The sequence below is a fragment of the Ambystoma mexicanum genome, chromosome 3p (genome assembly GCF_040938575.1).
Source record: "Ambystoma mexicanum isolate Mex_15411 chromosome 3p, UKY_AmexF1_1, whole genome shotgun sequence".
NCBI classification, from domain to species: domain Eukaryota; kingdom Metazoa; phylum Chordata; class Amphibia; order Caudata; family Ambystomatidae; genus Ambystoma; species Ambystoma mexicanum.
This window is the reverse complement of record NC_090925.1, coordinates 351,271,050-351,295,868: the sequence shown is the minus strand read 5'-3', so window position 1 is coordinate 351,295,868 and position 24,819 is coordinate 351,271,050. Positions and strand designations below refer to the sequence as shown.

Sequence of the window (24,819 nt, the reverse complement as noted above, 5' to 3'; positions counted from 1 at the left end):
TAGTTTCGAACTTCGGAGCGCCAATGTAAGGAGTAGCGACGTGAAGCACGTCTGACTCCGGCTGTTAGGGTAGGCTCGCGGAGCGCAGAGCAAAAGATTCTGCCAATACTGGCAAGCAGAAACTGAGAGGGAGGCAGTATGGTGGCCATCTTGGAGGAGGAGAAAGGGGTAATGACACTGCACCGAATATTCCCCTTACGGCGCAACAAAGACCAGCGCTTGTAGGGAGTCTTGACAGATGAATTCTAAACCTTCCAGCCATCACCTCTTGTTTTGCCTTCCAGTGTACATAAAGCGGACCTTTCCCTTCTAGTGATGTGTTACACTGAATATTTGTCCCCCCCCCCCCCCCACAATACCCTCACAGCTTAGCCTGCACTACTGCCGCCAACAGGAGAGTAGAGTCGAGGAGAGCAGAGCTGGTAATGCACAAAACACTGAAGCAGGATTGGTGGCAAACTTTCTGCAGGTTTTAGAGTTGATATTTATGAATACTTGTGACTAATGTAATGCACGCACGAAAGGTAAGCAAATGCTAAAAGGTAACCCCATGATGCCGAGTGACTTGGGAAGAGGAGTCCAATATAAAATAACGCAAGCAGCTGGTTATAAGCAGAAACAGATGGTAAATGCATTGTTTTTCTTAGAATTAAAGTGAAGGGGAGGAGGACTCTAGTGAACAGAAGATCCATTTGTGTAAAGGAGGTGGACGAGAAGGCAAAAACCAGGGCTTTAAGTAGGCCGGAGCTAGCTGGGACTGTGCACTGGCAGTGGGGGCTCTCAAGGGTGCCTTCTGTCCCACTAAGCACCCACAGTAATTTCTCCCATGTTTTCGTCACAAGTCTGAAAACGTGTTTAGGAGACTTGCACGGACCAACTAATAAACTGAAAGAAATGCATTTCGGGCAATGAGCAGTCCTTTGCTAAGCAGGACATTTCAAGCCTTGGACCCAACAGCATAGGCTATCCACATTAGTATATATGGTTACATGTTCCCGTTAGGGTGAGTGAGGGCCGAGATAAATGAAACTGGCAGCAAGCAAAGTGTGCATTACTATGCACAAAGGTTTCACGTTTGTAACACCATCAGACTGTCAAGTAAACAAAGTTTGATCATTCATTCTTATGGCCCAACATTCTTTGATTTTATACAAAGCAGCTAGAAACCAACATTGGTGCCATTTATTCCTCTCCTGAGTTTACAGAATAGGGCGATACTGATTGTAAATAAATTGCGGTCTGTAAATAAAGCTTGCACAATATAAACGGCTCAAACTGCAACAGAGCGATTAACAATGTACAAACATGAGACTTTGCAGTGTGACCCAAAATAAACGTTTGCCCCAAAATAAACGTTTGCCGGTCTCAATGTTTAGTTTCAGATAGGCGCCCCCTTTCCCCACCAACTTTAGCCCCCCCCATTGCTAGAGCGCCTTTTCAAACCCTCGATTTTTGCTCTTAAAGCACCGACAACAATCTTAGCAATGACCGGGCAGTCCACAGAAAGCAGTAATAGCTGCCAAAGCAGGCGAGTGGACCTAACCCCAACGGGGGTGGGGAAGGGCTTTATATTGCGAGATTGAGAGGGGTTACTAACCCCCCCCCCCCCAAGAATAAATGAGATTTGAACGAGAAGACTACAGGCAATGCAAACCAAGACGCTAAGAAATAAATGAATAGAATATTTGACTGTCAAGGGCAGACAAGAGGATGGCTTTAATAGGAGGTAGAGAAAACAGCCTAGAGTGACAAGCAGAAGCAAGGGTATTATAAGGGGGGGGGCGAAGAGAAGCGCCAGAGAGGCAAGGTCCTGAAAACTAGTCATAGGGAGAGTGGATTCTAGGCCACCAGCTGCAGGAGAGGCTGGGAATGAGGCTTTAACAGTAGCATGCTGATAAGAAGAAGGACATCGGCCAGCTGTAATGCAAGATCAGTGCCTGTGGATTGGCAATGGAATGGCAACTAGGATGAGCAGCACCGGTTGGCGATGGGGCAGGAGTTGTACGTGACCAGAGGTCCCGGTTGTCCTCCGGGGTCAGAAACTCCGTCCAGGGTTTGCATGTTTGGGTGGCTACGGTAATTTATATTGCAATTCTTTTTCACAACACTTTCAGAATTTGAAGTTGGAGGATTGGCTCGAACCCCCAACCTTTCAGGTACAAGTCCCAGCACTTACTGACTGTGCCACAGATACTGGGTTGGAAAGGGCTGTACAGCAAGCCATGTTATATCAATGAGAGCAAACGCTTGTTTTGGATGAACATGCCAAGATTCACAGAAAAAAAACTGCTCAAATGAGATCATATACTGTGTATAGAAAGGAGTAGTGCTGGAAATATGATTGGGTGGTGGTTGTGGGGGCGTGTTGGGGATGGGCGGTAATTGGTGGGCTGCGATGAGGTAGTCCCTCTTATGTTGATCGTCCCGGTATTTTCGTTTTGGAAATCAGGTCACCCTAAGGATTGAGCCCCCGCAGGCGAAGTCTTCGTTCAGGTTTGGCGATGAAGTAAACCCAACAGATCCCGGTATTTTCGTTTTGGAAATCAGGTCACCCTAAGGATTGAGCCCCCGCAGGCGAAGTCTTCGTTCAGGTTTGGCGATGAAGTAAACCCAACAGATCCCGGTATTTTCGTTTTGGAAATCAGGTCACCCTAAGGATTGAGCCCCCGCAGGCGAAGTCTTCGTTCAGGTTTGGCGATGAAGTAAACCCAACAGATGCAAGCAGGGAAGTCTGGCAGGGGCAGGTGGAAGATCAAAGCTTTGCCAAGTGTTCCTCTTCTACTCCAGCGGTCTGCAACGGCAGACTTCAGTCACCCCCTCACCACAGACTGTGGCTGATGGGAGTTGTAGTGCAAAACATATGGAGAGTCATGGGTTGCAGACTCCCATTCTACTCCCAGCAACACATTTAGAATCCATACAGCAAGAGGGTGGCTGAACTTGCCAAGTATCCTGGCTGCTAGCGCAACAGCAGTGCGTGGAGGACAGCGCTCCGTAGCGAAACGTCCAGCGGAGCATGCTGCTGAAGAACGAACCTCATCCCTTCCTGCTGGACCCATCCAGCCGAGTGCTTGCTGCAGCCCATTCACAAGCACTTGCCTTTCATCGCAGCAATACCCCATTACTCTCGAAACTGGTTTAATTTATTTTGACCGTTTGGATTCTGCTCTGGGCATGCACTGTTCCTCTGCTCACCGGGAGGTTATTAGTGCCCAAACCCAGGCAGAGGGCTTTAAGTGGGCCAGGGCTCAGTGGAGCTGAACTCCAGCAGCCTGGAAACTGCCTGCAAGGTGGGGTGTTGCTGGGCTTCCCCATTCCCCGAATTAGCACCAGAGTTTCCATGGGCAGCCTGTGGTAGGGGTGACCGATGACTACTGTGAAAGCAGGAAAGCCAGCCATGGACTCCCAAACGCAGAATGTGGCCAAATGGTTGTAGGTGACCGTTACAGTATTTGGACTGTTAGGGTTCTACATTAAATAAACAGGAAGGTCTGTGTGCAATATATGCTGCTAAGTCGTGTTTCAGGCTTGAATCGTGGTCATTGACTTGTCATATGCATTTTCATTCGTTCCCAAAATGCCCTTTCATTTTATGCAAAGCAGCAAGTATCTTACATTGGTGTTGTCATGGGTGCTACAAGGCCAGCTGAAGATGCATCAGGGCTCATGCTACCCCCCACTTTGCAGCCAGTCACCCAGGGCAATTACCCATACCCTCTTTCCAGATTCTACTACACCCGCACTCCTCCATCACCCAAGTACTGCTGAGGCTACAATAGAAGACCCTCTTAACAGGGTTGGGGAGCATATGATCTTGGAATAGAACAAACTTCCTCTGAGGCTTTGGGGCGATCGATTATTCTAAGAGACACTCAACGTCTAAAGTTTATCTGGCAATCTCTTGGCGCCTCGTGTCTTTGCGGATGCCTCTTATTTTAGAAATGTCTTTAGCTTTTTTTTTTGTTCAAACCCAGAGGCTTTAGAAACGCGTCATGTGAAAGAAGGTAACTTTATATTTGAGGAGTTGAGTGCATCTTGGAATAATGGCTAGCACCTTTAAATATTAACGGTTGTTTGGGGGTTAGTTAAATTCTGGGTTCCCCTCCCTTACCCTAGCACATGAGCCTGACCAGCCGAGGGTGACCTGCACCATTGCGATCAAATTTCGCTATCCGCCGGGAGGGGGGGGGGGGCTGTCAGGGGGGGGGGTTGTGGTCACTAGCAGTTTTGAAGCCTAGTCCTTACTAGGGAATAACGCCGGGGGAAATAAACGGGCACAGAGTCAAGATACAGAAACTGCAATCACAGGCGTACGGCGTGGGGCCCGTCGCAGGGGAGTTGCTAGGTCTGGAAAAGACCCGGGGCTAAACTGATGTCAGAACTGTTGGGACTCGGGGCTAGCTAGTCTTTTGGCTGTAGCTCCTGAGATTCTATCCGGGGCTACAACCAAAAGATCAGGGGCTATAGCCCCCTTAGCAACGCGCCTGGCCCGTCGTTTCATAAGAAAGCCAAATTATACACACTAGAAACTCCTCCGTCATAAACAAATGAAAATTAGGGATTACACCGAGATCAAACCCCGATCAATTGCACAGGTTCGGATTAAAGAGCGCTGGGGGAGTGGGGGGGAGGAGTTACCATCGCTGCCAGTAATTAAAAGTCCTGCTTCCATACTTGGCTGTGTGCGCAGCCCCCCGCCGCTAGTCTTGTGCGCCTCTCTGGTTTCTGCCTGGCACCGAGCTCTGCCCTGCCCCGCCTCAGGGCCTCCCGGGCCTCCTGCAGCTTGGCAGCCTCACTAGGCTAACTGGGTTGTGCGCACTAAACACATTATAGAGGCCTGGCGACGGCGACACATTGCAGCTGCACCCGCCTGCGGCGGGCGCGGGGAGAGCACAGCACGCCCGGCTCCCAGAGTCCTCTTACACGACCCTCCTACCCCCCCCCCCCCCAACATGAATATCGGCCCCCAGAACACATCGGGGGACGACCCCGGCATTTAACTTTAAAATCGCACGAAAAAGCTTAATTCTAGAATCTTTATCAGGGGCATCAACACAAAGGGAATCTCTAAATCGAGCAGTCTGCGTACTAGTTATGCAGACTAATGAAAATCCAGGGTTCTGCCAGGCTGACCCTCCGTACCCAAACCGGTACCGCCCCCCCAGCGGTACCGCCCCATTAGCCCCAATTCTTGCGAGCGGTCTCTGAAGCAGCGCGGCTCCACGTGTACCTGTTAGTAGGCACAGTGGCACCTGCCAACTTCTCGGCGCGCCATTACCCGGCAGAGGACATCAATCGGGGCAGGGAGGAGCTCACTCCGACAGATGGATCTGGACCCGGCCCAGAATGCCACGTCTCCACTCGCGAGAACAGGCGGGATCCTGGCATTTTGTTTGGCACACTGTTGGCCACCCCCCAGAGCGCGTCTTCCCGTTCACCATTTGAAACTCCCCCCTCCCCCCCCCTCCATTTCCCCTTGGTTTGCTAATTTTCCCAGAGAGGCGACCCCCTCCCCAAAAGTGAGAGCATCCAGTGGCGTTGTTAGGGGGGAAACTGGGGCGGCAGGGCCCCCTGTGAAACCCTGTGCCCCTTCCTAAAACGAGCAGTGACCCTGTTCTCCCCTACTTTTGTCTGTGCCCCCCTACTTTTGTCTTTGGCCCCCTCTGTGCCGCTCCTAAATTTGATTCCTGGCGACGCCACCAAGAGCGTCCATGGTCAACGATTAGGGTTCAGTTCTCCGTTCTCATGCAAGTCAAACGCTTTTATACTGTGCCCACCACAGGCCTCGTCCCGTAGCCTCCCACAAACACCCTGAAGCTGGCAAAAGCTAATCTCGCTGCTAGACAACTATAACAAGTAGCCGAAAGCATTAAGGGCGACGGGGGTGGGGAAGATCTGGACTTGCTATATACCTAACACGTATCCTTGGCCTCATGCCCAGGGACTGCATCTCTCCAGACCTAAAATCTCTACTGGCTCATGGTGACTGCAAGGATCAAATTCAAGACCCATTGCATCATCCACAAGGCTGTCTGGGACCTGGGACAGCTTTTCCTCCCTAAATACCTCCCGGCCAGAGTTCTTCGGTCTTCTGGCGCCAACTCTCTACAGTTCAAACGTTTCTCCAATCAGAGTGGGAGGTAGATCCCTTTCCTCGGCTGGCTTCTCCCTCTGGAACGTCCTCCTACCACCCCCCTTGAGCCAGTTCTTAATTTCCGGAAACTTCAAGACTCCCACCCCCCCCTCTTTCTTCACACTCCCCCCCCCCCCCTCTTGCGGGGCAACTCCATCTGCTGCTGTGACTGGGGCCTGGTCCCTTCAGGGCCACACCAACTACCAGTTGCCCTGCACACTTTACCACAGGCCCCCTTTCCTGGACTAGCCCAACTTGGCCCTACCGGACCACCACACATCCTTCTCCCTACCCACTCTTCCCCTGGCACTTGCCGGTCCCCACCCTTGGGGGTACCCGCTCCTGCACTTCTCCCTCCGCACCCTTGCACTTACCACCATGCAATGCACTTGCATGGTAGGATTGTCATAAGTCTAATATAACAGTTTGTTCTTTGATTCCCAAGCCTCCCCATGTTGTCTTGTGGCGCCTGAAAACACCCGTGTAGAGGCGCCATACAAATGGCCAATAAAATAAAAATAGTATTTCAGCGTTCTTGACTTGCTTAAACCTTACCAAGAGTTTGTGTTCCTGATCTTGCAGAAGGGATTCAAAACCATGATGCTAAGACCTGGGTCGACACTTAACCACAAGACCAGAGGCACATCTGGTCAATATGCCTGTGACATTTCTTGTTGGAATAGTACTTCAACTACAGCCTTCAATTTGAAAAGATGTGCACGGTTTAAACTTTGTTTTCAACATTCTAAGAAATGACGCTTTTTTTGTGGGCTATTTTCCAGGGGATCATGTCATATTTAAAAATGTGTTGGGGTGGAGAGGAGGGTGGGGGCAGCATGAGAAAATATACCCACCCCCTGCCATTGCTGGTGGGCTTCCCGAGTAAATAATTACCAGTTCCAGCACGGTCAATACCCAGACTGGATGAATGGTTGGGCACTCCCAGCAATTCTCTGGTCTCTGCCTATGGGAAAGTCACATGCCATCAACGCTGCTCCCGGCCATGATCCACCGCTAGCACTCCCCACCAATGCAAATCCAATCTCCTGGAGGACAGGGTACACAATGTACTCACTGCACGGGTGGCTGGGACAGTGTTGCGAGGCAGGGGCGAAGGGTCCCAGGACAAGGAGATTTTAGAAGGAAGCATTGCAGAAGTTAGATTTAATGGAAACGTAGCGAATTGTAGGCAGCCTTAGAACTGCGTGTGCAGCGAAACCCCATTTTAGAAGGCAGACACCATTAAAATGAGGCCTAGTGCTTTGCCAGTATGCTTACAAGATGGTTAGAAGCGTGCACCTGTGTTATTCACTCAAAGCCCTGCCAAAGGTCGGTCTCTCTCTCTCTCTCTTCTCAATAGTGCCTGCAACCCAGGAGGAATGTGCCCAGCAAGGCCAAGAGGCCTGAATGAATCTTCAAGGAGTAATCCCACAAGAAGAGGGGTGAGGGCTTTAGGCCCTTGCCAGTCCAGATCATTAAATTACAGTGACCCAAGAAAAGACAAACACTCAAGTACACTGACCAGCCTAAGACCCCTGGCCATAAAACTGTAAAGTGACCAATGGATCAGAAAGGTGGTTTGTGCTGCGAGGGGCCAGGTAACAAATGTATGCCGTGGGTGGGAAAGACGGAGGCTCCAACGTGTCTGGGAAAGGAGCGGGGGTACACGTAGTTCTGAGAAATGCATCGCAACCTCCAAAGTATCCGCAGCACTCACGTCCTTGGTACCAGATGCACTGTAGAACTGAAATTGGGAGTTGTGTGTAACTCAATTGCCAATTAATGCTTTGTACTTCACTGACTAAAGAACTCCCACAAGGAAGAAGATGCTGGGACCCGTATGGAGCAGGGTATAGGTGTGCAGAGTCACACGAACCAGCTACTCAGATTTGCAAGTCACTTGTGACTTTGTGTACCTTTAAAAGCTATTGCTCATGCTGGTTTTGTCAGAGCGCTCCGTGGCAGCAGAGCACTTTGATGCACATTTTTAATGAGATTAAACCTTGTTCTCCTTGCAAGAGGTGTGTTGGGACTTTTTCCCCTAGTGGGTTGTATTTTTTTCTGGTGTGAGCATGGAGGGGTTACTCTACAAGGGCTGCAGTGGTTGGTGGCAGCTTCTCAATTTCTGGGTATAATGCCTGGCTGTACCCCATAGAGGAGCAGACTGCGTCCCTTCACCCCCGTTGTAAAATCTGGTGCAGAGTCCTGTATCAAGTCTTTGTTCCCATGTGAAGAAAATCGAAAAGGATGTGGTCATACTGTGGCATAGTTCCACCAGCCTGAAGAGAAAGTGGAAAGGATGTGGCCAAACTGGGGCATAGCTCTGCTGGTCACCGAATTAAGGGCCACAGTAGCCATAGTCAGGCAAGACCGGTTTTTAAAGTGGTCTGGATTCATAATCCATCTGGCGAGCAGGCCTGTGAAGAAGTCACATTTTAAATGTGTGCCACCAAAATGTTTAATGGAAGCTTGTGATGGATTGTGGCTCCCACCAGCTCATGGGCTCCACTTACTACTGATGTGTACAGCCCGCTCGTCATAGCAGAAAATCTGAAATGATAAAGTCTGACCCAAAAGACAGTGGGTTCATCTGAAACTTACCCTCTGGGGAGGACAGTTTTTTTTTTACCTAGGTCTTGGCGAAAGTCTGACAAGTTACCATGCAGGACCAAGGGTCAGTGGCTCACTCTATTCGCGCAGGACCGGTCTTTAACGCAATCCTCAATGAGTCTCTGGGTTGGAGCAGGGACTGGGTCAAGCAATGCTTTCCAGAGTAGAAAGTGAACAATCAGTCCAGATGCTTCGACAGGGAGGCCTGAAGTTACAAATCCTAACCCAGGGTATGAGTGGATGAGCATCCTAGGACTGGTCTTCTCCTGCAACATGGCTCTGATGGCTTGGATCACTTCTGGTGTCTGCACACGTTCCTATGTACCGTGAAACACTGAGGTCCCCCCAGACAAACCCACTCTTCAGAGCATCTGCACCACAATTGAGTCCTTTTTAATGCGTTGCGAACGTGCTGATGGGTCTCTAGTCGGGGTGGATGACCAGCTGGTGGTACCCCTGGTTGAGGTCTAGTTTGGAGAATCTGTTGGTCTGGTTCAGTCTGACCATGTCCTCCATATTTGGGCCTGGGTGTCTTTCTCCTTGGATGACTGTTTGGTATGTGCATATTGAGACAGACGATCAGCCATTTTCCTTTGGGACGATAACCAGTGGCGACTCCCATGGTGTTGGGCCGCTTACCCTTCGATAATGTCATTGTCCAGGAGGAGATGTAATTCTTGTCTCTTGTACCTGTAGGTCGAACGCAACACAGCGTGGGTGTTGAGGCACCAGCGTTACCCTCGGGTCGATGTGGAGGGAGATCAAGTCTTTAAGCATACTCACCCCTTCAAATAGCACTAGTAATGATGATTTGATCATGTCGAGACATCTTTTTATGTGACATTGTGTTCAGTCCTTGTGCTCCCATTGGGAGGCCTTGGACAACCATGTCTATCAGAGCGAGTGCCTTAGGCATCGCCCTGTGGAGGTGTTCTGTATGATGTGGATGGTATCTGTCCTTTGTGATGCAGGTCGCATTGCGATTGTCCTGTAGATTGAAGCAGGTGTGCTGCACCCCATTGGAACATTTGAGCTTGGGCCGGGTGCAGTGTGTAGATGTCCTTTATGGCTTGGTATAGGGTCTTGTTCATAACGTACACAGTTGCCCCAGTGCATACGATGAACTGATGGTTCAGTCCTCCATTCTGCACCAGGACCTGTGGGGCAACGCTGTGTCTGTCGCCTCACTGATCAATCTTGCGTATTCTCTGCTATACCCATTTTGGGACTGTATCTACTCTGATCTTGTCTAATCTTCCCAGTCTCCGGGTGGATTTTCATATGGATCCGCTACATGGCTAGATTGTGGATTTCCATATGGGTCTACGTCCTAATTGCTGTTGTGGGTCCGAGGTTGGCAAGTGCAGTGCCCTGTAAGGCTTGGTGGGTAATCTTAATCAGAGTATGTCGAAGGAGATATATATATGTAAGGTTATAGTACATGTGTGCAAGGCGGCCAAGCAACACCAGGAGGCCTTTTATACAAAAAGCCACGTTTTGACGGTCTTCCTGAAAGCTGTGTGTGACTCAATGCTCCATGTGTGTAGGTAGGGAGTTCCATTGAGACGCTGTGATGAAGGGGGAAGCTCGAGCCTCCAGCACAAGACCTGGAGATTTTGGGAACAGTGACCCGGTTAGAGTAGGCCGTTCTAGTAGGCTTCTCCGAGATGGGTTTAGCAAATCTCTGGGAAATATACATGGGTGCAGTGTGGAGACATTTGTGTGAGATGGCGAGAATTTTGAAGGGCATGCGTTCCTTGATGGGGAGCCAGTGGACTAGTTTCCTGGTGGCAGAGATGTTCCCTTTTTGATATGCTGGTGGCCGCCCACAGGGCATTATTCTGTATGGTCTAAAGTTTTCATAGGCAATACGAAAAGCAAAATGCCTCCACCCATTGAGAGATGAGGCATCAGACTCCAGGAATACGATAAGCATCATCCACAAACCTGGCATACTTCCCGTCTCAGCACCCGGAAGGACAAGGATAAGAGACAATGGGGCAGGAGGCGGAAGATTACATCAGATATCTGTCAGAAAACGCACTTCCACCAATGCTCACCACGACACTATTCACCACCAATAGCAGAGCAGACCATACCACACCACACACGCAGCAGGGGAAGAACTGCCATAAGGAACCACGGAAAGGAGCTAGGAAGGATAGCCAAAATACAAGGGGAGCTAGCCACCACAGAACAAGGCATCTTGCTGCGAGGAAATAGACTAGTGGGCCCCAAATGCCCGAGAAAGGCCTCAGTAAATATAGCACACGAAGGACATTGAGGGATTGCAAACAAAAAAGATACTAAGCAACCAAGTATGGTTCCCATACATGATGCAGTGGTTGAGGACATTCTAACACTGCCAAAGGATGCATCAAATTCACTCCCATGCCCCCTGCAAGTCATGGCATGACCAGAAGGGCCTTGGCACCGAGTGGCAATGGACTCATGGACCCTTAGAAGAATGGGACCTCCTACTAGTAGCAATGGACGAATACTCTATTCCCAATCAAACAGGTGCAGTCCACAGCTTTCCACCACATAGCAAAGAATCACACCACTGTGGTTGCAGGCCAACGGGATAGTGGAGCGCTTCATGTCCACCATCAAGCGGACCAGAGCCCTTCTCGATCAAACACCCTCTCACCAAGCAGTGTGCCAAATGCTTAGAAACTACCATAGCACTGCTTGAAGCCACATGGAAGATGCCAATCGAGATCATCAGCTGCACACCCCAAAAGCGCTGAATACAACTGGAGGTCTATATGGCAGAGCAAGATGCAGACATTGGAGATAGATGCAAAGAAAAGGAAAGCCAAGGAATAGGCAGACCATGCGAAGAGGGGTGAAGGAACAGCAACTGGCGGTTGGAGAGCCAGTCCTGGTACAGCAAAGACAGACTCGCGATAGCGACTGAAATCAAAGGGTCGACGGTCATAGTGAAGGGAAATGAACGTGAAATAACCTGGAATGCCTCGCTCTTCTGCCAGCTTCACACATCGAACCGGAAACCCCTGAACCGACACGGAGAGGAAGAACAGAAAGACAAGCAGGGCCATCTGGGCAGGGATCGACAGGAGATTGAGGAAAGATCAGGCGAGAACCACGAATCACCGGAAGACTGCATAAAATGGTGAATAGACCATCACGTCTGATCGAGCAAATGTGAGCCAGAGAACTCCGAGGTTAAGCACGCAGGTGGTGTTGTGGGGCACAAAACAGTGAAGTCCTTCCAAGGGCAAACCACGTGATCATGGGAGGGAGGGGAGGGGGATGGAAAGAGAAAGGGAGTTTTGGGAAAGGAGAATAAAGGAGCAGTAATACACGCTTTGGCCTCCGTGTTGTTCATGGCCGCATAGACCAACCACGACTTAACACCCTGCATGATCACATGCCATGGCAGAGTCCATCCTCCACAGAGAACTCCACCTGCCACTGCACCCGCAACCTGGCAAGCCTGCCCGTACTGTACAGTCCTGCATTGAGCGCATTCTCTGGAGGATCCCCATCCTTATTTTGCACATTCCTGTCCTCACACTGGCAAGCTCCAGAAAACTTGCTTGGCTAATAGACATGCACCAGAAGCCTCCTTTCCACATTCCACGCTTGCCCGTGTTCTGCCACTGCACGTTTGCGCGATCCGCTTGCTTGTCCATGCAGGGCTTCAAGTGGGGGGTGGTGGGTTGAATCGAGGGAGGGGGTGCTCTTGTTGAGGGCCGTGCCCCATGTCCGGGTGGGTGTACTTGGGCCATGCACCCAAACTACAGCACCCCCCTCGCCTATAGGGGTTAGAGGGAAGGCGAGTTGGGGCGACCTCGATTACTTTTGGTGCGCCCCAACCCCTCCTTTTTATTGCAAACCGAGCCCTGCTGGCAGGCTCTTACGATCCCTCCCTCGAGAGAACAGGACCCCCGCCACCCTCCAGCCCACCCCCCAAAAACGTAAGCCATGTGACATGTCTAACCAGTAACACGTTTCTGAAATCCATCGGTCAGGATATGGTATTGTGCCTAGTGACCCCAAGATCCAGGATGAACTCCAGGCATCTGACAGCTGTGACAACGGCTCGTTGGTCACTGCCGGCGGCCTGGGGGGCGGGGGAGGCATCTAGGGGTGCAGCCTGGCACTCATGCAGGGCACCCAGATACAATTCTAATTCTGGTCTGTATTCCCATGCATACCTAAACCCCCAGAACAGGCAGGGCTCGAATGCAGGCCTAGCGGTGGGTTATAAGGTTTAGTCACAATCCATATACTCCGACCACACGTGGCCTCGCTTATGGACCCCAGCCAGCACATGGTGAACTATTCTGAAAGTTAGGAGTTCAAGTCTCTTCAGTTAAGAAGAACTACTGGAACGTAACAACCCCCGCCACGCTCGGAGGGCCTTGGGTGGGTGCCACGCAAGGATTTCCTGTAATCTTCCAGCCATTCCCAGCGGCAGCTTTAAGGTGCAGGGGCAGGCCTGTCAGTGGATCCCAGCTGGGCGGGTCGCGGAGGGGAGAGCAGGGCGAGCAGAGTTATGCCACTTGCAAGTGCAACGATTAGGAAAACTTAGGGTTTCACGTGGAGTTTTTTTCTGTTGGGATTTGTGCTTGGGGGTCCGACTGGTGAGAAATCAGGGGGTCTGCCTCACCAGGTTTAGCTAGCAATAGTGGCACTGTACCACTAAGTCTGAAAAGTAAAGGTTCTTGATACAACAGTCGTGGTCCTGGGCACAGTATGGGAGGTGCTGCTCTCTAATTGCCTGGCAGCCTCTAATCACAGGAGTGGCTGCTGCCGGGCAAAGCCATACCCGCCTACATTTTAAAATAAAAAATCCTGAGATTTCAACTAGTCGAAACAGTAACAGTGCCTCATCCCAGCTCTAGAAAGGGTATTTATAGAATATAAGCCATGCCTCCCACCCCCGTGAAAATCTTTAGTGATGAAGCTTAGTGTTGCATATTTAGCCTCGTTCTGGGCAAAGAATATTGCTGGTTTGGTCGGCAAAAAACAGGCACATTCATTTGGTCGGTTTAATGAAATCATCCTCGATTTGATGCAAAACAGGATTTACATAGATTAAACTAGAACTCCTGCAGGTAAGTGGCAGTGAGAACAAATTGCCCAGGATCACAAAGTGGCGACACTGGGATTTAAGACCTGTCCAACACATCTTCCCAGTTCTCCCTGTTACAAATGTGTCAGTTTGGCTTTAAAAAAAAAAAAACTGACAACACAAATCATAATAAACTTGACAAATGCACCTATATTAGAAATAGTTTAAGCAGAAGGAGTACAGGTAACCTTTCGTCCTCACCCCGGCATCTCGAGTAGAAGGAAGACTACGAAAGTTGTGAGGCAACCAGGTTATTGCAGTAACAGGTGTTAAGATGGATTTCTGAACTCTGACCTGGTTGGCAGAGGTTCAGAAGGCCAGCCTAGTTTCTTGGAACAGGGTACCCTTCTGGACAAGCCAGACCAAGTAAGGTAGCATTGGCGGCAGTCAAGACTAGGCCTCAGGAGGGGTGAGGGTAATCGAAAGCCCACAGCAAATGACACAAATTACTCAGTCAGGAGTACATATCAAATATACATATACATTTATTAAAGGCCTTCAAGCACAAGAGGAATCTCCACAATATTAACAATACTATGAAACATATATACAGTAATATTAGTCTAATGTAATATTCATCAAGTAGAGATCCACAACCTGCAAAAGAAAAGGGGTCATACAGGGCAAATAGACCAACAACTCAAAACCCTAACTAATCGGCAGTCCATTCCCTACGAAGAGTGAAGCCTTGTGCTCAAAAGTACATTCAGTGCCGGAGCACTCGATCGTGCAGTTAAGTTCAAAATGGGTCTCTTCAAGGTGGGCGAGGTGATGAAGAATAAGGTCCCACTATACGAGGAGGGTCTCCACAAGAGGGCAGAGCGATTTCCAGGAATAGGATGGTAGCAGACTACCTTATCAGGAGAAGAGTGGCCCTTGGGAGAAACTTGCATGTAAAAGTCTCCGGACCAAACTTCACCAGTCAAGTCCAGTTCGTTTGCAGGTTCGAATCCTGCAGTTGTGCGTCTCTCCGGCTCTGTGGGGCTGCGTTCCAGGACCTTAAGTCCTAGGTAGAACAGTGGTGTTTTCTCCCCTTCTGGTGAAGGGATTGGGCCAGTTCCATGCAGCTCATCTTAGGGCACAGGGGGTTGCAGGGTGGGGGGGCACAGCAGCAAGGCACCCACGAAGTTCGTCACCACAGCATGGCAACATGAGAACCATGTATGCTCAGGTTCAGGCAGTCCAATCACGGACCACAGTGGTCCCAGTCATTCCCAGCACACCAGACATCCTGGCACCCAGGATGTGTCTTGGAACTAGACGGCTCCAGCCCACATCCTGGACGCACACAAAAGGCATGCAGGAGCCCGCAAAAGATTAGGTTTACACAGGGGTCTGCATGACCAAATAAGGAATTTACCGGGTCTGCTCGACCTGGGGGAAGACAAGGGGACAAAATTGCCAAAGGACAGAACAAAGGACCTCGTGGCATGGCCATTTTAGGCACTGATCTCGGCCAAACACAGTAAACTAGGTTTGGGCCATAGCAAAAGTCAAAATGCTTTAAAAGTAACTGCTGCCACCAGCTGTGTCCTGGGTGCACTTGTACATTTGCCAAAAATCCTTTTAGGTTGTCTAGGGCCTTAACAATGAAAGAGACCCCAAGCGCACTGTTCTGGAAGGTACATTGTACACTGTTGCTAAGAACTAGCAACAAAGTGAAAGACTAAGGGAAACAGTTTCCTAGTATGGACAGTCTGAAGGGCATGTCAGTTTACCCATAAAATTAGCAAAAGCCGCAGTACAGCAGAAGGCTGGGCTCCACTGGCAAAAGTCAGACTAGGATGTTCAGATAAAAGCAAAAAGTTGGGGGGGTGCGGTGTGGGGGGAGGGGGTTCACAACTGGAGGGGAAATTACCCATCAATTGAAATTTTTCCTAACAGGCACTTCCATTTCGCAAGGTCCACGTGTGTACAGAATCAGTGCGTGAACAAGCAACCCCTAAAACTCACACGCTTCTCCAACTCTGGAATCTACGACTGCAAGATGGCCCCATGCAGTGAATGTCCCTGTAACTTCTGCCCAAACAGGTTTGAATCCTGTGAAGGGACCCAGGCATCATTTTCTAGGGGGCGGGTCGTGGGGGGGGGGGCAGGCACTCTAGAAATGCAATTGGAAGGGGGTTTGGCTTGCAGGAAAGGCCCACTTGACCTATGCCACCCTTTAAAACTGCCTCCTGCCATTCCCAATGCCTGAACCACAGATCCTTGGACAAGTGCACAGCGCTTGAGCAGCCTTTAAGGCTGCCCATGAAATGCTTAACTTAAACATTGGTTTGGGGCACAGCCGCGTGACGTGCCATGCTTTAACAGCAACAATGGGGACTCTTTCCCACTGAAAGAAAGACCATTGAGGGTCTTCAAGCCTACAGAAGTCCACAGGCCGAACAGGAATCTCAGCAGCCTGTAGATTTCCTGTAGGAAGCTGGAATCTGCAGAAGAGACCCTGGAGCATTTTATGGTCAGTGGTACCACCAATAATCATCCATTTCAACCACAAGAAAGTCTCTTGGAGTGTGCTGCATTTCCATCCAGAGGCCTGTGGAAGAGGAGTTGTGCATAAGGGTCCTGGCTTCACTTTATTGATGCTCTGGCAAGTCTGACATTTCTTCTTGACAGTCTGGATCAGGTTGAGAGCAGTTGTCAATTAGGCCCTATGTATCGGGAGTTGTTGCTACAATGCCTCAAAAGGAATTGTGTGCAACCAATGAAGCAACATACTTTGATCTCTCAGCAACCTTTGTTCATGGACAGCTCAACTCCAAGGTCTCCACTTCCTCCTGCTTTTTCGCCCTCAAGAAATGCCAGCAACCTCAGTCTTCGAGTGCCCACCATTTCCATGGCAAGCACCTAAGTGGAGCATTACAAGACCTGCAGGGCTCCCCAAGCAGACAGCAATTGATTTTTCATGAGCCTTGTAGTTCACATACTCCCTCCCCATTCTAGAAAAGAATTCATGCAAGAAAATCTAATATTTATGGTTCTGGTTTGTGAACGGTCTTGAACTTCCCGTAATGACGTTCGGCACCTTTCAGCATACAGCAGCATTTCAGCCCTGGGATTGTGTACATTTGGCACCCATAACAGTTAACTCCTTGTCATACAGGAAAGGCTGGTGAACCTTACGAGCAGAGACCACCGTCAAGCTCTCTCCAAGTCTGGAATAGGTCTTCTCAGGGATACAGACTTCGGCACCATCAGCAAGTCCTCCACGCAAAACAAAGCTCCATGGCACTACACCACCCATAAATCTGCCTCCAAGTGTTGATGACTTCTGGGGTGCTGGGATTGGCCCCATCCGAATGACATGTGATGCACTGCCTCCTTTATTCAGTCCCCCCTGGGAACCAGCTCAGGTTTCTGCTGCCAAGGACCAAAAGCAGCAACTTGCAGCTCCCCGTAAAGGCTGGAAAGGGCAAACAGCAAAAATCCTGCTCAAGCCACAACTTTGCAGAGCTCACCCACCAGACTTTTGCTTCTTTACATAGTGATCCTTCCATCCATTGACCATCACCCCTGAGCTTCTGTTAGCTCAAAGGACCAAGTAACGTGGCCATTTAGTGGCAGTTAAACCTATAGCTCCACTCTAACCCAACTCAGCACTTGCACCTGATTTTTTAGCCAACCATCCACTGCCTACCGTTCTGCTCACCTGCCTACCCTCTCCTGGGCTGAATCCTTTCTTCTTGACCTGCACTTACCATTCATGCATCTGTACTTGGTTCCATGCTTCCTCCTATTCATTCTTCCCCCCTTCCCTCAACTGGTGTAACTTCGGCATCCCTTTCCAGACTTCCATCTTTCTCCTTCCCACATGCACCCCTCAAATGACATTCCTGTGCTCCCAAGATCTCCAACCATATCCAAGCCCCCCCCACCTAATGCACACCAGCTCCTCTGCCTCACCCCCAAACACTCACTTGGCCTCCGGAATGCACAATCCCTCTGCAACCAGTCTTCTTACTTCACTAACCATTTTGACTTTTATCACCCTCAATGTTCACTTCTTGCTATTACAGATACCTGATCTTTTCTCATGATGGCTACACTAGAAATTCCAGATGACTGCTACCTTCCCACAATTTTCCCAACTAGTTGGAAAGGACTGCAATGTGGGGTTCCTGCTCAAGGCCCCCAAATGATGCACCTCTATCCCTAAACTCTTCTTTTGAATATACTACTATTGAACTCCTCCCTCCTACTCCATCCACTGTCCTGGCTCCATCGACCCCCGGTCCTCAACACCTTCCTAATGACATCCCCATTGCCATGCTGGGGGACGATAACCTCCCAAAGCCCTCTGCAGCCACCTGCCTTGCACTTCCGCCTACTCCCTCCAAGACCAGCCTACTCCCTCCAAGACCAGCCTACTCCGTCTGGTGGGAACGCTTGACCTGGTCTCTCTAATGCACTCTCCTCCTCCAACCTCGCCATTGACCCCTCTCCCTTCAATCACTTGTCAAACCTGCCACCTTGTGCTCCTCACCCCGCCCCCTTTTAATGAAGAATTTCAGACAGGACTCTGGCCCCTTACCTTGATGCGAGGACCTCTGTCTCTTATCTGTAGTCACACCTCTTCCACCGACACGCACCGACTTTTACTATGCACATACGACTATTTGACAGACACTATCCTGGTTGCACTTTCACACCATCAAGACTCAGCCCCAAGTCTTGGTTCACCTCTGAAATTCATCCTCAAACATCCAGTGACCTACGATGCTGGTGCAAATTACAGACATCTTCCCTTGCTTACCCAACTGCCGCACTGGAGAAATCCTACTTTACAAACCTAATAATCTTCTGCAATCACTGCAGCAAAATAATCTACCTTACAATCTTTGTTCCCACCACCTATGGCTATATCTGTTGCCCCCCCTCTCCTAATGACCTTGCTCACATTTCCTCTAAAATGAGACTCACAGCTCTCACCTCCCACCTCCCACCCTCCTTCCCTCCCCCTCAACTCCACCTCTTCCACCAGTAACTAGCACCCATCCTTCACAATGCCATCCCACCGTGGCTCCCATAAATCCTTTTGCTACCTAAATGGTAACACTTGGCTTCAATCACTTGCCATGATCTCCAATCTTTCTGCTTGACTCTTCCCTGCCTCTTTCAGATCTGCAACTGTTGTACCCCTATTGAAGAAACCCTCGGCTTACCCAAACATCCCAGCAACCTAGTGCCCAGTTTATCTCCTTCCCCATCATTCAAAAGTCCTTGAGCAGGTGTTCGACTGGATCAGTAAGTACCATGAGTATAATGGCCTTTGAGATCCACTTCCATAGTGGACACTCCAGATACTTCAATCATGCAGGTCTTAAAACTTCCTCCGATGCTCACCACTCCGAACTCTTCTATACTCGCCCTTTTCGACCAGTCTGCCACTCATCATTGGGCAACTCTTTCCAGGCACATTGGTTTCAGAGATCTGCTCCCCCTCAAAGGTCGATCCTTTAAAATCTCTGGCCCGAGCCCACTTCCCATTGGTGTCCCTCAAGGATCCATCCTTTGTTCTTTTCCCTAGGATGACTCATCATCTGGCTTTCAATATATGCTTTTTTTCTGATGAGAATATTTTTCAAAAGGTCCATCGTAAACCTGAGGCATCTTGGAATATATTACAAACCATCTCACTGCAATTAGTTACTGGTTGGCTCTTTACTGCCTCATGCTGAAATCCACATGCTGAAATCTTGCAAAACAGAAGTTCTATTACTCCCATCTTTCACTGCCATCCTTGCCCTCCCCTCTATCTCCTGCCTGACCATACACCCTCACCCAAGGCTCGCAAACTTGGGGTCCTCTGACTTATGACTGCAACAATGCATCACTATATGGAGGCCATGGATTCAACTGAACCACTAGGCATCCACTAGTTCTATTTTGAGCAGGCAGGCCCACCTGAAGGGAAACCACTAGCACCAATTGTTAAAGCACAGTGTTTTACGAAAGACTGCTTTGCAGACCTAACATTCATGCCGAACCAATGACCTTGTGGTCCTGGAACTTGAAGTAAATCTGCTGTTTACCGTAGCCGATGAGAATCCACCACAGGCGACAACCCCGCTTTGACTCGACAGTGCTCCTCACGTCAAGAAAAAAAACAAGCGTGCTTATTGGCACAAGACTCAAATGGCACAAGATGGGTGGCTCCAGGTCAAGTCTACAGCACTGGGAGAAATTGGAAATCTGGTGATCCTTCTTGAACAGTAGAATGCAGGGCATTATCCTTCAATGGAAAAAGCCATACCCGGACTTGCACGATAAAAATAAAATACAAACAAATCACTTTGGCCACAAAATATGTGGTGTTGCATTGCTTTCCTTCTCACTAGACTAAGCAGCTGATGAAAGTGAGATGCGTTGCAACTTTTCCCCCCGCCATGTGATGCATCAAGATTGCCAGTGCACTCGCGATCGGCAAACCGCAAACTCTGGACTCCAGAAACTGCTTTTTTGCACCATTGGACTTCGCCGCAATCGACACATTGGCCTCCCTTTTTGGAGGCTAGTCTTGAGCCAGCAGTCTGGTTTGGAAAATAGTCGAACTTCTCTTTGAATGTCCATGAAGGGTTGAAACCTGTCCCAGCTGGATCCCGACACTTCTACCTGGACTCTTTAAATGCTGACCAATCGAAGTTGCCAGTTTACTACACCCCCTGCCAATTCGGTACAGTTCAGCCCTCAAGCCAATCGGGTACCATACAGGGGCAGCTCTTCCATGCTGGATGAGCGGGCATCAATCCACCAACCATTATGGAGGTGCCAAGCAGCCAGTCCAGTGAAGAGAGCACTCCCTCCGCTGCAACAAGCAATTGAGGATATGCATATAGGCTGGCCTTCGCTTACAGTACCCCACCCGCACATGCCCAATGGACCATTCAAGGCTGGTGGAGCTTTGCTTCCTTTGCCTCACACGGCCCTTTGGGCATTCATGAAGCTGTGCGGCAGGCCTCCTACACCACCCTGCACGTTCAGAGGGCCTGGGGCCATTATATGGTGATCCAAGGGAGAGAGTGCCTTACCCCTGGTTCCAGTCTGTGGCATGCGTGGGCGCCAGAGGACCATCTGCAGTTGCAGGTCATCAGCGTCATTATTGGCGTCCATATCCAGAGCTGAGGTTTTGTGCAGGTAAGGAAAAGATAAAAACATTTGTATGTATGAACACATGTGAAGGGGGGGTGTCTAAGTGTGTGTGTGAAAGAGTAGTGTGCATGTTAGGTGTGTATGTAATGAGGCAAGTAGTGTGCATTAGCACATGGGTGCACTAGTGAGTGGATGTGTATGCAGGGGGTGTTGGTGGCAGGGTCATGCACTAGTTCCCCAACTGAAAGCTTACTCTTTCTGGCATTATGGTGAAAGCCAACATGAGCTCTAAGAGGGATTGCAGACCAGCACTGGTGGAGCCAGCATGCATACGTTTTTACAGTGGCATGGTATTTACTGGAGGTCTAGCCAGGGACGTCATTTCACTAAAATGCCTGGGGTAGCGGAAGTGACATCACATGACCCTTGCCCTCTGATGACATCACATGAAGGGCTCTCATTTGACCCCCACCCTCATGGGACATCACGTGAAGTGATGGCACATAACCTTCACAAAACAGAAGTGGCATCACATAGCACTGATCCTCAGTGCACTAAGAAAAATATAGTTACAAATATCACTTTAACGTGGTATACATTTCATACAACGGAACCTCCATCTACAGTGCACCTGTGATGCAGGTCTGGCAGGCCTGCATCAGGTCACATAATGCCCAGGCAGGATTGGTGGCAGAGGCCACTGCGGCACACCACTCATAACAAGCCCAGTGGCTCACTGGATGTGCAAAGCAGACAATGAGAAACACTGATGAGATGTGCGTTCATGTTGTGCTGTCACAGAGTACTGCAGGCTGCTCTTACTCATTTCCAGGTAGCTGTACCTAGCCCCCTAACATTCCTGTTGCTACAGTACTGGGTATGAGCTGCACAGACAATTTTGCCTCTGAACCCAACCATTCCGGCCTTCACTAATGGGACTGCCAACCTTCATGGTTTTTCCTGCATCCCTGTTATTTCTCCAGCTAACGATATCTAGATTCCAGCTGAAAAAAGCAGCAGCACATTTTGCTGCATTTACAACTGCCTTTTTCAGGTGCAACAAAGATATCTGCTCTTGGCACTAACTTTGTCCAGTGGTCCAGGGGTAGCAGAGGGTGAGCCACAGGTAGCAGCCGCTACACCTGGCAACCTCCAAATGACGTCCCTGGGTCTAGCCAAAGCCAACATGGAGTTAGAGACATCGTTATGGGTGGGCAAACTGGGCCTGTGCTCCAGGCCCCCACTCAGGAGGATGGCGGTCCGAGTCACCCGATCCAGGGGAAGAAAGGGGGTCCATAAACTTGCCATACTCCGTTGCAAAAAGTAGTTCGTTTGCCCAGTTAAGGCAGAGTTCCTCTCATTAGGAGGCTGCAGGCAGCACACGTTAACTGGCGAGCTGGAATTCACTGGAGGGCCTGGTTTACGGGCCCAACTTCTGCAAGCATTAGCTTGGCTTACATTGCAAGCACAGACCATAGATCTCCAAGATTAGGTTGTTTCTTTCTTTCCTTACAGTCTCTTCGGACTAGGGCCTGAGATGGAAATGGGTGCTCTTCTTGGAAAGAGCAGGACACGGTAGGCCCATACTTGGCAGAATCTTTTTTTGAGATGACGTTTTACAGCAGGTTTAAAAAAGTTACTAGATCAAATAGTATCATTTGTAATTAGATCACCAAGGATACCCAGTTGTTGGAAACAGTTCCCCAATCCATGGCAAAATTTGCCTGGGCCATTTACTAACTCAGAAAACTATTGGTCCCACTCTGATTTTCCACTGTCCTGTGACCTGTAGGATGTCCGATCAGGATAGCAAATCCTGGAGTCTAGCGTGGGTTTGCATTGGACATGGGTCACGTGCACTCCCTAAACTGGAGGGAGTGTCTGCAGAATGGAACACTGAAAGCTGATCATTTCAGTTTCTCACCATGAATGTGTATTCTTGGGTTTTCATCACAGACACAACAAAAGTGCATATAATAAGAAATCACCTTTAACAAAGCAACGTCTTTCACAACTCCAATTCCACCTTAATTTCTCACCCCCTAATCTCACCCACCTCTGTCAAAGTTCACAAACGTATGCACGGTCTACTCCTATTGCACCTTTCAGATCTCACCTGTCCACCTGCCTCCTCCGTTTCTCTTATTATGCCTGCCACTTCTAGGTCTCCTCTTCCCTCTCACTGGACACCTTTCTAGGCCAGTTTACCTCTTTACTTATCCTCTGTCACTCCGACATATCCCTCAACCTTTTGCTTCTCCCTCTACTCACTGTCTCACAAGGTCTATCCTCTCACTCCTCCCCCTCACCTTCCTTGTCCCTCACGCATTCTATCCTCTATGACTGGCCTATCCCTTCACTGTCACGGTCTAAATTGAACGAGTGGCTTTTTCTAAGCGCATGCACTGTAAACAATCACTTCTATGGATAATTTTGGCAGATATGACCGGGTAAGAAAATAATTTGCCCACGGTCATACTTACTATGCTGGGATTTGAGCCCAACCTGCAATTTAAGCACTCGACTATACATCTTCTCAGCGGTCTAATTTTCAAAAATATATAATACAGCAACCTGACAAATATATAAATCCTTATAGAAAAAAATAGATTCTGCAGAATCTACAGAAAAACATCACATAAATGCACTTGACAGTTTAGAAAGGGAGGGGCGAGACATTGAATTGCCTTGAGAGAGCATACAGATTTCAGGAGCCATGTGGAGGGATGTGAGCACTCCAGATGAAAGCGCCAGGGTGCCTCCACCACATCAGTTATCACTCAAACATTATTGCCGATGTTAGGGGCACTAGCTGCATGTTACCATGAAAGAGCTATTCATTCCAAAGGGGATGAACATGTTAAAAAGTTTATTTGGAATCTATAATCCAAATTCCAAGGTCAGTGGCAGACACTACATTTACCCACCAAGTATCGCTACTTCCTGCTTCTTACAAATGTGCTGGAATAGGGTTTCAAATTAAGTTCTTTAATCAACATTTTTAGCACATCATTTTGAATTTCTGTTCACCTTAATACAGGATTACAAGTACCAGAATGCAATGTGATGTGCATTTCAAAGTCAGGTCTGGTTTATGCTACAACTGATAATTCGCGATCTCTTCAAACCGTCATATGGATTGTACAACTTCCAAGACTGATTTCAAGACCAGATTCTATATACTTGTTCAAAGTGGGCATCACTTTATTCCAGGTCCTTGCGGAATGCAGCCCATATATTATTATTTCCAGGTGAATTTAGAAAGTAGCCTTTGCACTGAAATGTAGGCGAACGCAGACTAGTCTGCATGGAATCTAACTGTTGATTGGTAACCTTGCATTGAACCTAGGAGCTTTAGAATGTAAGCTCTAAAACGTTTAGCCATCACATGCATCCTCGGTCACTGTTTAGAATGTAGAAAATCTAACCTTGCACTCTCCATACATAGGGAAACTATCCAAAGGCAGGGCAGCAGACCTGCACGCATCATACACTACTTGAAGGCACTTCGCACAACTCAAGAATTCGATAAGTAACGGCAAACAATCTCTCCTGCTCTCACATACCCCTCTGGACCACTTACCACCAATCCACATGCCAGCTCAGCATGGGTGACTTTCAGGGACTTGGCCACCACTCAGATCATTGTACTTGCCAATATGCACACACATGCTAGCACCTACTCAGATTTCTTCCTATACCTGGGCTCTGCCCCCAAATCCCCTAGAGGGGGGGTTCAACCTACAGCTCGTTGTGACCATACTAATGGTGAAGGCCACTATACAATTGACGCATTACATTACATATGCAAATGAATGCTCACTGCCTCTTCACAAATTCTGAGCTCTCACTGATATTTTCTTTAATATTTTCACTTACA

The 24,819-nt window shown here is 49.1% G+C and overlaps 1 protein-coding gene across 4 annotated transcripts in view; it reads right to left on the bottom strand.

Moving 5' to 3' along the window:
- The window catches only part of COX4I2 (cytochrome c oxidase subunit 4I2), a 215,565-nt gene that overhangs the window by 109,607 nt on the left and 81,139 nt on the right, over positions 1-24,819 (bottom strand). Inside the window, exon 1 of one of the 4 annotated variants that reach the window (XM_069650978.1) lies at positions 5,231-5,346. The exons of the other annotated variants lie outside the window; for them this stretch is intronic. The gene's annotated coding sequence lies outside the window, so the exon portion shown is untranslated. Of the gene's footprint in view, positions 1-5,230; positions 5,347-24,819 lie in introns of those variants that run through there. 4 annotated transcript variants of the gene reach the window in all.